At 41.6% G+C, this 13350-nt stretch overlaps 1 long non-coding RNA gene across 1 annotated transcript; it reads right to left on the reverse strand.

Moving 5' to 3' along the window:
* Positions 1–3324: 3324 nt before the first annotated feature.
* LOC101420416 (uncharacterized) lies at positions 3325–13061 on the reverse strand. Its single transcript, XR_187795.4, has 2 exons — positions 7270–13061; positions 3325–6967 (listed from the first exon to the last, which is right to left on the reverse strand). It is a non-coding gene; the product is annotated as an uncharacterized lncRNA (long non-coding RNA).
* Positions 13062–13350: the final 289 nt, after the last annotated feature.

Raw genomic sequence — 13350 nt, forward strand, 5'->3', positions numbered from 1 at the left:
CTTCCCGGTGCATCTACAACCCAGGTGAGCAGGCTCCCACCTCTCCCTTGGAATTCAGCTACCGCCTGCTAAACACCCAACAGAGCTTTTCTATCCTTACTGTCTTTATCCCAGTTCCCAACTCAGCTGTGAGTCTGCAATGTTATTCCCATAAACCTTTCATCTAACTACTATTATGAATCTTTTGCCTTCTATACTATTTTGTCATTTTCTTTTTTTGTTTCATTACTTCTTTATTTTTCTACCATTGTGGCTTTTTCCCCCTTAGCTCAAGGAAAACAAAACACAAAGAAAAACAACAAAAAAGGAAGACAGTCTGTATTAGTTAGCCAAAGGGGTGCTCATGCAAAATACCAGAAATTGGTTGGTCTTTATAAAGGGTATTTATTTGGGATAGGAGATATTAGGCCATAAAGCATAAGTTACTTCCCTCACCAAAGTCTATTTTCACATGTTGGAGTCAACGTCTGTGAGGGTTCAGGCTTCCTGGGTTCCTCTGGGCTCAGCTCCTCTGGTTTCTCCACAAGGTCAGCTGTAGACTATGAGGCTCTCTAGGCTTAGCCTCTGGCAAACAGCTCTGTCTCTCTCCCTGGGGCTTCAGCTTTAGAATCAAACTCCAATATCAAAACTCCAATACTAAAAGCCCTCACATCAAAACCTCCAACTCTGTCCTTTGCCATGCCTTTTATCGGTAAGCCCCCAACCCCACCCCTAATGATGTGGCTCACTCAAAGCCCCAATCATAACTCAACCATGCCCAGTAATATACCAGATTACAAACATAATTCAATATCTATTTTTGGAATTCATAACTATATCAAACTACTATGCATCCTATTCAGAATGTTTCTTTTTGGTCATCAAATCAACTTCACAGGATTCATGGCAGGGGCTGCACCCTGATGATATCTCGAGGCTTTGCCCTCTCCCTGGAACATAAGGTCTGTGAATGCTACAGTCAGTTCTTCCTCTTGGGTCTGTGGCTGCATCGCAGCATCACAGGAGGACACCAACATTGCTAGATGATGGGATTCATCAGATTTTATTACAGAAAAGATAAAATCTGGTCAAGGAAGTCTGTATTTTTATCCTTTGTTGCTTTTGTCAATGGAATGTTTGACACAGATGACAAAGTATTTATTACAAAGCAATTTCACCAGGGACATGATAGGAGAAAAAGTAATTCACATACAGAAAGAACGCTCCCAAAAAGGAATCATTTTACATTGTTCTCATTAAGGTTTGTTACCAGCCAAGATAAAGTATTTAATAGTGAAAAAAAGCATTATTATCTAAGTATTAACTGGTTTTTTAAAAAGATTTATTTATTTATTTATCTCCCCTTCCCCTCCCACCCCAACCCGAGTTGTCTGTTCTCTGTGTCTATTTGCTGCGTCTTCTTTGTCTGCTTCTGTTGTTGTTAGCGGCACGGGAATCTCTGTTTCTTTTTGTTGCATCATCTTGTGTCAGCTCTCCGTGTGTGCAGCGTCATTCTTGGGCAGGCTGCACTTTCTTTCGTGCTGGGTGGCTCTCCTTACGGGCGCACTCCTTGAGCGTGGGGCTTCCCTATGTGGGGGACACCCCTGCGTGGCAGGGCACTCCTTGTACGCATCAGCACTGCGCATGGGCCAGCTCCACACGGGTCAAAGAGGGCCGGTGTTTGAACCGTGGACCTCCCATGTGGTAGGCAGACGCCTGATCCGTTGAACCAAGTCTGCTTCCCCATTTGGAGATTTGAACTTATTTATTTCTAATATCATATGTTACACATTTCTCAAGTTCTGTGATTTGGCAATAATCATCCTCAACTTGTGTGATTTTTGTTTGTGTATGGAGAATACACCGCCATGAGTTACGGTTTTGGGTTCCAAGACTATGTGCATTATTAGTTAATTCACATAGTTCTATTGTCCTTAAAATTACTATAACAAATGCAGTTTCAATTACATATATAAAAGTGCGTATTGCCCTACATGTGAAGGTCATTCGTATAGCAACCTATTAGGCAATACATACATCCCATTGTTTAACTTCCTTTTTTTTTTTATTTTTGGAAGATTAAGCATCATTTTATTTTTTAAACGAAGCTCATTCTATATTAATGCTATCATGCTTTCAAGTAATATTGGGCAGCTTCATTTTCATTGTTTTGGGTTAACTTTAAATAAATTTCATGTGTAATGATCCTGCCCCCTTCAAAATGTAGATGTGACTCGGACGGCTAACTTAGTAATACACAAAGTGAAGTGAACAGAATTTCTCTCTACATTAGATTTTTAGTTGAATAAATGTTGTGACCAATCTTATAGTTAACTTATGCAATTAATGTTTTATGAACTGTAGCAGTTTGCCATTATTCATGAATTTCAAAAATAGATATTGGATTGTGTTTGTAAACTGGTCTGCTCCTCTGGGCATATTAGATTATATTGGGTTCAGAGGTTTCACTTTTACTTGATTAAATAATGATTGGGGCTTTTTACCTGATTAAATAATGATTGGGGCTTGGTGGTCAGGGACTCACAGAGAAACTGCACCGCAGAGGAGAGGTTGGAATTTTGAGCTGGTGCCAGTGAAGCCCCAGGAATAGAGATGAGCCATTTGCCTGATACTTTACAGCTGGCCTTGTGTAAGAAGCAGAGCAAGTGAGTCTGGAGAGAAACAAGCCCCGGGAAGAGAGGAACCCAGGAAGCCTGAACCCTTGCAGATGTAGGCAGCCAGTTTGCTCCAACACATGGCAACAGACTTAGGTGAAGGAAGTAACTTACACTTTATGGCCTGGTACTGTAAGTTTCTACCCCCAAATATACCCTTTATAAAAGCCAACAGATTTCTGGTATTTTGCATCAGCACCCCTTTGGCTGACTAATACACAAAACCTCCCCTCAAATTTCCCTAAATTCAAACCCACCACTATGTCTTTGTTTATACCTGAGTTTTATTCAAAGCTCCTAGTGCCTGCCAACTATGTAATATTGATCTTCATATGAAAAGTTTAATCATAATATGCATTAGTCCCAGTGGCTGTAAGAATAAGATATCATGAATTTAATGTGTCTAGCATAGTACTTAATATATCATTAAGTTTCTTCATTGTATCTAGGAACTGACACTATGAAGTAAATGTTAAAATCCTGATAAATATCATAGAAGATGTTCTTAATAAATGCAGAGACCTTAGATGATCTCAGATATAATCATTCCAAATAAGATTGTTAATCATTAGAATCAATGTAATCCCAATTCAGTTTTTAGATGGAATTATTGAGTAACATGACAGAGTGACTTGAAAATGTATAAAAGAAAGGTCCACAAAGGAAAAAGTACCTCACCAGAATCACAATGTTTATTGATAGCTATGACAAATTAAATAGGACATGAACAATAAATTAACAGTTAATGCAATACTATAAGAAGGAATAACTTTAAGGCTTTTTTCACATCCACTAAAGTCACTTCAAAGGTCTTATATCTATCAAAATTGATCAATTATTTCAGAAGAAAACCATTTATAAAGACTTGTGCAGGTGCCTAAGTCAAAGATAAAAATTTTAAAACCCTCTAGTAAATCCCATTACTAGAGGTAGAATTATAGGTGACCACAAGAGCCATGTATCACAGAAAAAACTGGTTTCTTAAAGCAATGAAACGGATGATCACATATTACAAAGACTCAAGGATTACAACCGAACAAAGCACAAGTCTACAGGATCTAGCATTGCAATTGTTGCATAACAACAAACAACAAGCATAAAAGAAGACTGTAATTACGCTGCTAGAACACTTTCAAAGTATTAAAAATATGCTAAAATATTTAGTAGAGAACTGCAATTTTACATCACACAAACAAAAAGCTTATGAAGAAGAAAATCCTACTGAAATCCTGCTTTAAACGTTTTGAAGAGGTTATAGGGCCTTGTATCTTCATAGAGATTAAGTCAAATGCAGGCACATTTGTATGTTTTGCATGATTTAAGGCATTGTGGGTTTCCATAGTTGGGTTCTTCATCTGGTTCTTCAGCCATTTCCAGCCAGGTTAGCCACTGTTTCACCTGGAAAAAAGCTTTGCTATTCCCTATCTTTCCCTGTCTTTTCTTGTCAAGGAAAATTCTTATTCAATAATTTCCCTGAATGGAAATGAATTTCAAAATAAGTGTGACATGTATGTTTGTAGCAGTGCATCCCAAAGCCTTATGGACCCCAAATTGGAACGTGATATTGAAGATATTTCATCATTACTGGCTTCAAAGAAAGAAGGAATTGTTTCTACTTTCTTAACTTCCTTTAAATGAGCCAAGGAGGGACAATTTTCATCTTTGGGACATTTACTTAATAGAAAGAAAATTTTTTTTTTCACTAAGCTGTATTTTAAGGGGGAGAAGAGGGTAGCGTAGTGTATAAACTTAAAGATGGGCAATTAAAGAATCCATTGCCTCATCTTCTTCAGCACAGAAATCATAGATGCTCGGGGGGAAGGGAAGTCCCATTTGGAGCACCTTCAGAATTCTGCAGCTCAGGAGATAAAGCCCCATGTACTACCGCCCTGAATAAATAGACGGCGAGGAAACAGGGCCAGTTTATCTGGGTCTAGAACCCACCACACTTTTAGGGCCACCCAAGTTTTCTAATTTCTTTGAGAATCAAAAAAGAAACATGAACGAAATAAAATATTTATTGTATAGTATTACTATAAGTCGCCTTAGCCCAAGGCAGTCATGAAATGTGTACATACATAATATACATGTATATTATGTATTATATATAATACACATTCTGTTGCATTAATATTATATATCATGTATGATGCATATTATTAATATACATGTTATTTTAATCAAGGAAGGGGCACATGAAGGCAGAAGTGTGCCGGGTCCCAGGAAAGTCAAAATGCGGCCCTGAGAAGTGGGCGGACGCACCGTTCAAAACCCAAGTCTGGGGACTCCTTGAGTCGAGTGCTGTGACCCACGTGAAGGAGTAGGAGCGCAAGAGCCACGAGGGGGCGCTGCGCGCTCCTAGCTGTGCCCGCTCCCCGAGGGGCCTCTGCTCGGGATTGCCTTCTAAACCCTTTCCCTCCCGCCCCCGAGATATTCTTTAAGTCGTCCATTTTAAATCATGTTCACCCGGCCCATGACAATGTTCCAAAAATCATCTTTAAAATTAACGGGCTTCACACCAATTTCTTGGTTTTGAGAGTACCATTTCTCGATGGAAGGCGAATTACCAAAACCCTTTTTCTTTCGTTTTACAAACCTGATTGATTCAAAGTTCGTTCGTGGAGGAGTCGAGTCCCTGTGAGTGGGCAGGGAAGAGAGAGGAGAGGAGCGAGGCCCGCGAGGGGGGTGTCGGGGAGCTGGTGCGCACGCGCGGGCTGGGGCGGAAGGCCTGAGCGCCGGGGCTGCTGTGAGGCGGCTAATAAAGCACGTAGGGCCGGTTGGTGCTCAGCCCAAGTCAGCTAACTAAACCGAACCTGCTGTCTCCTCGGAGCGCTTCGATGTTCCAGCCCCCGCACCCTGAAGTTAACCAGCCATAGTCCGCGGGCTCCTCTGGCGTGGCATTAGCCAAATACGGGTCATAGCTGGGCGTGGCCAGTGGGGGGTCGTTTGCACTGCCGGCTGCCGGTCGGTTGTGTAAGTCTCTCTGTAGAAACCCTGCCCTTTCCACCGCTCTTCGGAGCTGCCTTCTACTTTTCGCGTGCGGTGCCGTCCCATTCATTTAGGGAATGGCTCTGTACAGCTGTGAGGTCCTAGTTTGCATGTCAAAAAGGTTTACTTTTATCAAGGGTTTACTGGTAGAGATTTTAATCTGGCTGTGCAGACAGAACAAGCCGTTTGGAAAGCGCGAAAGGGACCACATCCCGCGACGCTCGCGCCGTCGGTTTACCTTTAGGGTCAGTGTAGGGCTGGATTTCGCAAGAGCGCCTCCCGCTCCCGCTCCCCTGACCCGCTGTGCGTCTCAGATCGAGCATCCTGGGAATCAGACGGGTCCGGGTGACGGAGGCCGCCCCTGAGTCTGCCCCTGCGGGGTGCAGAGGCCCGGCCGCCTTCTGTGTCCCGCTGAGGCCAGAACCTCTGCTTACGAGCTTGGGGGCGCAGGGGGAAGAGGGCGGTGAGACGCGTACATCCTTCTACCGGTTCCGACTCATTCTTCCATGGTACAAAAATTCTGAAGGTTGGTAACTGCCTGGGATATCTTTCACACCTAGACGTCTTGCTTGGGGCAGGACGAGGAGGCAGAGGGTCGGCGAGACGGTCGTCGTGACTAAGGGTGCGGTATGTAGGGCGCAAGCAGGAGCGGGGACCTTTAAATGTGAGGGGAATGCAGACGGGACAATCCAGGAAAGCGTGGGCCTACTGTCAGGCGGGTGAGCCACTCAATTCGGGAAGAAAACGGGAGGAGGAACCCGGGAGGGCCCCAGCAGTCACCCTGAGAGGCCACAATTCTAGAAGAGCAGTATTTGAGGGTGGCGAGGGGGCAGGATATGGAGGGTCTGTCCTCTTCCAGGCTTCCTGTTCTTCACTGCGTGGCCTGCTCTAGAATCACGAGGTTGGAGGCGCCGCGTACTTCTGGGAGTCTTGGGCTTGAAACAATCTTTGTCTAAGATCCATAAAATGTGAGTTGTTTTTTTTTTTTTAAAGAGAGAGGGTTGTTTGCTTCTTTCATTTTTCTTTTCTTTTTGGACGAGAATTGAAGAGGCTAAAACATTTTTTAGTTTAAGCCCCACATCCTGTCCTGAAGGTCCGCAGGCGCCCTTCTCCCTTCCTGGATACCCTCAGGGTGCTCTCGCGCCGCCTTCTGGCGCGCGCGCCTCCGGGTGGGGCCACCGCAAACCCTGTTCGTCCTGGCGCTTTCTCCCTTCTCTTATGTTAGCGACCTTTCCCCACCCGACCCTCACTGGGCAGGTAGGGGCCTTCACATCGTGGACGTAGACAGAAAAGAATTATTCCATTCTTCTCATGTTATTTGGAACCTGAAGTGGGAAGAAATGTATTCAGTAACTTTTCTAGAATAGCGCCTGTGCTTAGTGCCATGGGGGACCGAGGGAAGGGAGGAGCAGAGACCAAGCATGTAATGCCGTTAAATTGCCTAAGAGGCTCTAGCTTTGCTCAGTTGTCTACAACCCTCTAGGCTGTACAATCCCCCACCGTCCCTGCCCGCCCCACTCCGCCCAGATTCACAGCGCACCCCTGGCAACGCCCAGCCTCGGAAGCCGACGTTCCCGGTGCTAGCGCGGCCTGAGAGACTCGGCAAGGTTAGATTCGACGGATTTACCTCCTCTGCCAACCCGCGTTTCTTCTTTTCAGCTCTGCTGCAGTTCCCTTTTCTTCAGCGTCTCTTTACTCGTCATTTATATATTTAAATTTAGATTCGATTTTTCTCTTAGAGTTTAGCTTGTGGAAATCACGGACTTCATCCCGGAGTGTTCCTAAAATCGACCCTAATAATAAAAACTGTAATTTGCGTGGTTTTATTTTCAAGGACATAAACTAAAGAAGAGTTTGAGGATGAAGAGCAAATAATAAAAGGATTTCCGTCACATTTTAGTTACAAATAAATGCAAATTTATTGCAAAATAAATATTTTAAACTGAATGACCCGTGTTCAAGATAAGTACTGCAATTTGATTCATGTTTTCAAAAGTATTATATATATACTAGTATATGTCCATAACTTTCACAAATCAAAAATATCTCCATCAACTGCTTGCATCAATATATAATTACCTTTACTCAGCACTCAGATGTGCAGATTGATTACATGTTTTGTTTACTTGGTATAAAGTTTAAGCGATTGTCCATGTCAGGCAGTCAGCTTTGATGAACTGATTTGGTTTAGCAAGATAATTAGGAATTTGGGATGGTAAGTTCTGGGCTGTCTCATTTTAATCCGCAAGGGCACCCGCTTCAGCATTGCAAAATAGGATAATGAGATAGAAACCGGGACAGTAAGGAGTTGTATTGTTAACGTCCAGTTACCGGGTAAGGTCATGCAGTTCAAAACATAGCATCAGCATTAGAGAAATAAGGCATCTGGGTTACAGTAGAGTGATTTACAACAGATACAGATATCAGCTCCTGATTACTTCAGAAGGCTAAAGTGTATCAAGGCTATAATTCAGTAAGCTATCACAGTTATCAGTATTTTCTTTTATCTACATTACACTATATCAGAAGATTAGCAATTGCTTAGAATACAATTCAGTAAGTCAAAACACATCTGTTAATTTTTTTGTTTACAACCCCTAAAATATTTTCTAAACAATTCATCAATAAAATTGCATTTCATGAAATAATCATTTCCAGGGGGAAAGAATGTAAGGAATTAAAGAATTTTAAGTGGAAGAGATGAGAGTCTGTCTTTGACTTAGCTGTAGTCTTTTTCTGGTTTCAAGAGTTATAGATAGAAATGGTAAAAGTGTGAAATATAATCTTTACCTAAATAGTTAATGTCTTCATAATTTCACTTCTAGGAGGTAGCCACTGATTTTCACAAACATGAAAATAGACACACACACACATACACACACACACACATTCCAAGCCCTTTACAATGCGTAGCTCTTGGAAGTGGGAGTATGTACACGTCTAGTTTTATCTTAGAAATCTCAACATAATTTATTCCTTTTTATTTCTCAGGGCTGCATAGTTTCTGTTAAGCAGGTAATTTACAGGTTACCATTTACAACTAAAGAACATATTCTTTTTTGTAATACAATTTCTTCTTTTGGGGAATGATTCTGTAGGACAAATTCCTAGAAGTGGAATTCGAGCATCAAAAGAATGTGTATATTTTAAATTGCAAAATTACATTTCCAAGGATTCTGTCCAATTTGTTCCAACCTACAGAGTTTAGGAATCTCTTATTACTAACATGGGTTGTAATGAAAGTATTTATTGCATTATCTTTGATATTAGTAAGGATAAGAATGCTTAACTTTTCTTTTGCTTTGAAAGACTTCCTTATGTTTATTGAAATCATACTTTATCAACAGTTTTAAATTTCTCCCATAATCATTATTTTTCAGTTTCATTTATGGTAGGTATTTGTAGTAAGGGTACAACATATTTAAAATTTTATATGATAAATATGTCAGTCTTTTTTCTTCCCAATTTCTGAGTTTATATTCAGCTTGCATTTGGAGTACTGGGGAAAGAAGTTTGGACAAAGCAAAATTTGGTAAAATATTCTAGGAAAAAGAAAAATACCATGTGTTTTGTATGGAATGGTTATTTGTGACAGGCATTATGCTAAGTGTACCTTACACGCTGAATTTTTTCATTCTCAATTAGAAATGTGAAACCGAGAATTACCTAAATTTTCTTCCAAAGTTATTCATGAAATGAGAAGGACGGGAAAAGGGATTAAAAATGCAGCATTGTCTCACTTTAATGTCCTTGCCCTGAATCATTACAGTGCCTTCTGCCAAATTTTCCATTGCCAAATACCCTCCATCCCCTTATTTTCTACTGACTGTGTATGTTTTAGGGACAAAAAGTAGAAAGATACTTTTTATAAGTTCTTATTTCCTTTTTAAATTGGACCTCAAATGCACAACCCTGTATTGCAGATTCATCATAATCCTCAATTCATGACTGTAGTGCATTCACCTTTGAGGTTTTCTAAGCTGATTAAGACATTAGACCACTAGATGGCACTAACACACAGAATTTATTTGACGGTACATTAAAAGAGTAGGTGGAACATAGGGCATATTTAGGGCATTGAAATTGTTCTGCATGATCTTACAATGGCAGATACAGGCCATTATACATTTTGTCAAAACCTATACTAGTGTACAGTGCAAAATGTAAATTGTAACATAAGCCACTGACCATGATTAGTAGCAATGTTTCAATATTGGTTCATCAATTATAACAAATGTACTATACTCATGTAAGATGTTATTATCATTAGGGGGAAATTTGAGAAGAGGATGAGGCAGGGTATATGATTATTCTGTATACTATGTGACTTTTCTGTAACCTAAAGCTTCTTTTTTTTTTTTTCAAAGATTTATTTTTATTTATTTAATTCCCCTCCCCTCCCCCGGTTGTCTGTTTTCTGTGTCTTTTTGCTGCGTCTTGTTTCTTTGTCCGCTTCTGTTGTCGTCAGCTGCACGGGAAGTGTGGGCGGCGCCATTCCTCGGCAGGCTGCTCCCTCCTTCGCGCTGGGCGGCTCTCCCTATGGGTGCCCTCCTTGCGCGTGGGGCTCCCCCACGCGGGGGACACCCCTGTGTGGCAGGGCACTCCCTGCGCGCATCAGCACTGCGCATGGGCCAGCTCCACACGGGTCAAGGAGGCCCGGGGCCTGAACCGCGGACCTCTCATGTGGTAGACGGACGCCCTAACCACTGGGCCAAAGTCCGTTTCCCCTAAAGCTTCTTTGAAAATAAATTGAGAGGAAATATTTTAAAAATATTGTCAGGGAAAGGCAATTCTTCCCATCTCTGAACCTTCAGGATGATACAAGGGACCATCAGAAGAGGAAGAGAGGGCAATGAGAATGGAGGGTTAGCACTCAAGGCAATGTCTCAGAATTGCCAGGGCTGGATGTCTGGGCACAGAATTTATAGCAACATAGTTTCACATTTTCTATGGCTAGCAGATACTGAGTGCAGTTTTGCAGGGTATACAAAACAGATCAGGTCTAACTGGCCAAAAAATGCTTATTTGGATTGTTTTTAAACCAGTTGTATTTGTAAGGATTTGAATTTCGATTCAGTGTTAGCCTTCCTGAAGGGGGGTTAGGAAGCTCCAAATTGCTGTGGATTCACTGAACAACACACAGAACCAACACAGGGTACACTTTGGCTCATTTATGTAACAATTATATACTTCCATCATGGGCTTCCATCTCTATTTCTCTGCTCACAATCTCTTTAAAACAATGTATGGGGTGGGTGGGGACTCACAGATAAAAGGCATGTCATAGAACAGAATTGAGGGTTTCTGATGTTGGAGTTTGATGCTGAAGACTTAAGTGGGAGCCCTGGGAACTAACCTCACAGAGGAAAGAGAAGCCAGCCCCAAGAAGAAAAGAACCTTCAACCCAGAGAAAAGCAAGCCTCAGTAATGTAGGAACCCAGGAAGCCTGAACCTCACAGGCTTCGGCAGCCATCTTGCTCCAACAAGTGACAATACACTTTGGTGACTGGGAAGCAGATTTGGCTCAACGGACGGAGCGTCCGCCTACCACATGGGAGGTCCAGGGTTCAAACCCAGGGCCTTCTGACCCATGTGGTGAGCTGGCCCACTCGCAGTGCTGATGCGCGCAAGGAGTGCTCTGCCACGCAAGGAGTGCCCTGCCACGCAAGGAGTGCCCTGCCATGCAGGGCTGTCCCCTGCGTAGGAGCCCCACAGACTTGGAGTCCACCCCATAAGGAGAGCCGCTCAGCGCAAAGAAAGCGCAGCCTGCCCAGGTGTGGCACTGCACACATGGAGAGCTGAAGCATCAAGATGACACAACAAAAAGAGACAGATTTCCAGTACCGCTGATAAGAATCCAAGCAGACACAGAAGAACACACAGCAAATGGGCACAGAGAACAGACAACGGGGTGGGGTGGGGGGATAAATAAAAAATAAATCTTTAAAAAAAAATAGACTTTGGTGAGGGAAGTAACTTATGCTCTGTGGCCTGGTATCTGTAAGCTCCCATCCCAAATAAACACCATTTATTAAAAAAAAAAAATTTGCAGTTACCTGCACCTCTCTTAGCCTGCCTAGAAATCACTTGAGGGGTTCATTGCATGGTGCATCCAGGCAGCCCACTTCCAGCAATTCTGATTCAGTACATCAGGGGTGGGCCAAGGTAATGTGCATTTTTCACAAGCTTCTTTGAGCAGCACTAGTAGAAAATATATGTAGGCCAGATGGTTCTGTATTCTGCAATGATCTTTCATATATATCCCATTAATTTTAATATTTTTCCTTTGAATTAATTTTCTCATGGCTATTATGAGCAGACATATCTCTTGTGTTGGATTATGACTTTCTTTTCAAATAACCTAATTTATTTTTTGCCAAAATTAATGTCAGTCTTCTTAAATGAAAGGCTATTTCCAATATACTGCTAGGGCTGCTACTGAACTTCTTTTGATTGAAAATCATAATTCCTTCAAACAAAGAAGCCAGACATTGTATGATGTTTCATTATTTTACAAATCCCTTAAAAAAAAAGAAAAACACTGTTAAATAAATTATGCCACTATGGTAATAACCAGTTTTAAGATATCATATATTCTTATATCCAAGACATGAAAAAGAGAAAAATGTTCATCTTAGAATTGGTTATAAGTTTAGTTATATCTTTGTCCACTCCTTTATTTTGCATCATTTCTTTGACCTCGTAAAACTACTGCAAAACTTAGAGCTCTTAGTTTTTAAATTTATAGACATGATTGCATTTGTCCTTTTAGTGTGGTTCAATATATTGAATTAATTCTGTGGGTCGAAAACCATCTTTCCCAATCCTCCAATTTCTGTCAGGTGCCATTTTCCATAAATACTTTTATACTTTCTTGTCTCATCTTTTAGTTCTGGTTTTAAATTTGGGAGGGATCTGGACATGTAAAGTTCAGACTTTCCCTTGCCATCCTTTTCTCTTACTCCAGCTGCCAATTTAATGCACATCTCTACAGTGCTTGCATCTCCATGGTCTGCATTTCATAGGTAGGCCAGCATCACTTGAAGAGATCTGAGGTTATGCCACTTTTAAAATTCATTAAGAAATGCATTTTGAATCTACTTTTTAGTGAGTGTGTGATTTTCCTGTATCCTATATTTCCAACCCTTCAATTCAAATAACCAACCTAATTATGAGTTGGTTATTCCATTGCTTATCTTTTATACAGTTTTATTTTATCAATAAATATGCATATATTTTGATGTTTGTCTTTATAAAATATAACCATGACACCTAGGCAATCTTTTAAACCCTTTTTCACTCTGAATATTATATTGCTAAGATGCAGCTATGTGATATACCATAGTTGATGTCATCCACCCTCCTTTTTTATTTTAAAGATTTTTTATTTATTTCTCTCCCCTTCCTCCTTCCCCCCCCCCCCCCATTGTCTCCTCTCTGTGTCCAATCGCTATGTGTTCTTCCATATCTACTTACATTCCTGTCAGCGACACTGGGAAACTGTGTCTCTTTTTGTTGCATCATCTTGCCACATCAGCTCTCCGTGTGTGCAGGCCACTCCTGGGCAGGCTGCACTTTTTTCACATGGGACAGCTTCCCTTGCAGGGTGCACTCCTTGTGCATGGGCCTCCCGTATGTGGGGACACCCCTGCGTGGCATGGCCCTCCTTGTGCACATTAGCACTGTGTGTGGGCCAGCTCACCACACG

Source organism: Dasypus novemcinctus, chromosome 2 (assembly GCF_030445035.2).
Source record: "Dasypus novemcinctus isolate mDasNov1 chromosome 2, mDasNov1.1.hap2, whole genome shotgun sequence".
In the NCBI taxonomy this organism is placed as follows: Eukaryota; Metazoa; Chordata; class Mammalia; order Cingulata; family Dasypodidae; genus Dasypus; species Dasypus novemcinctus.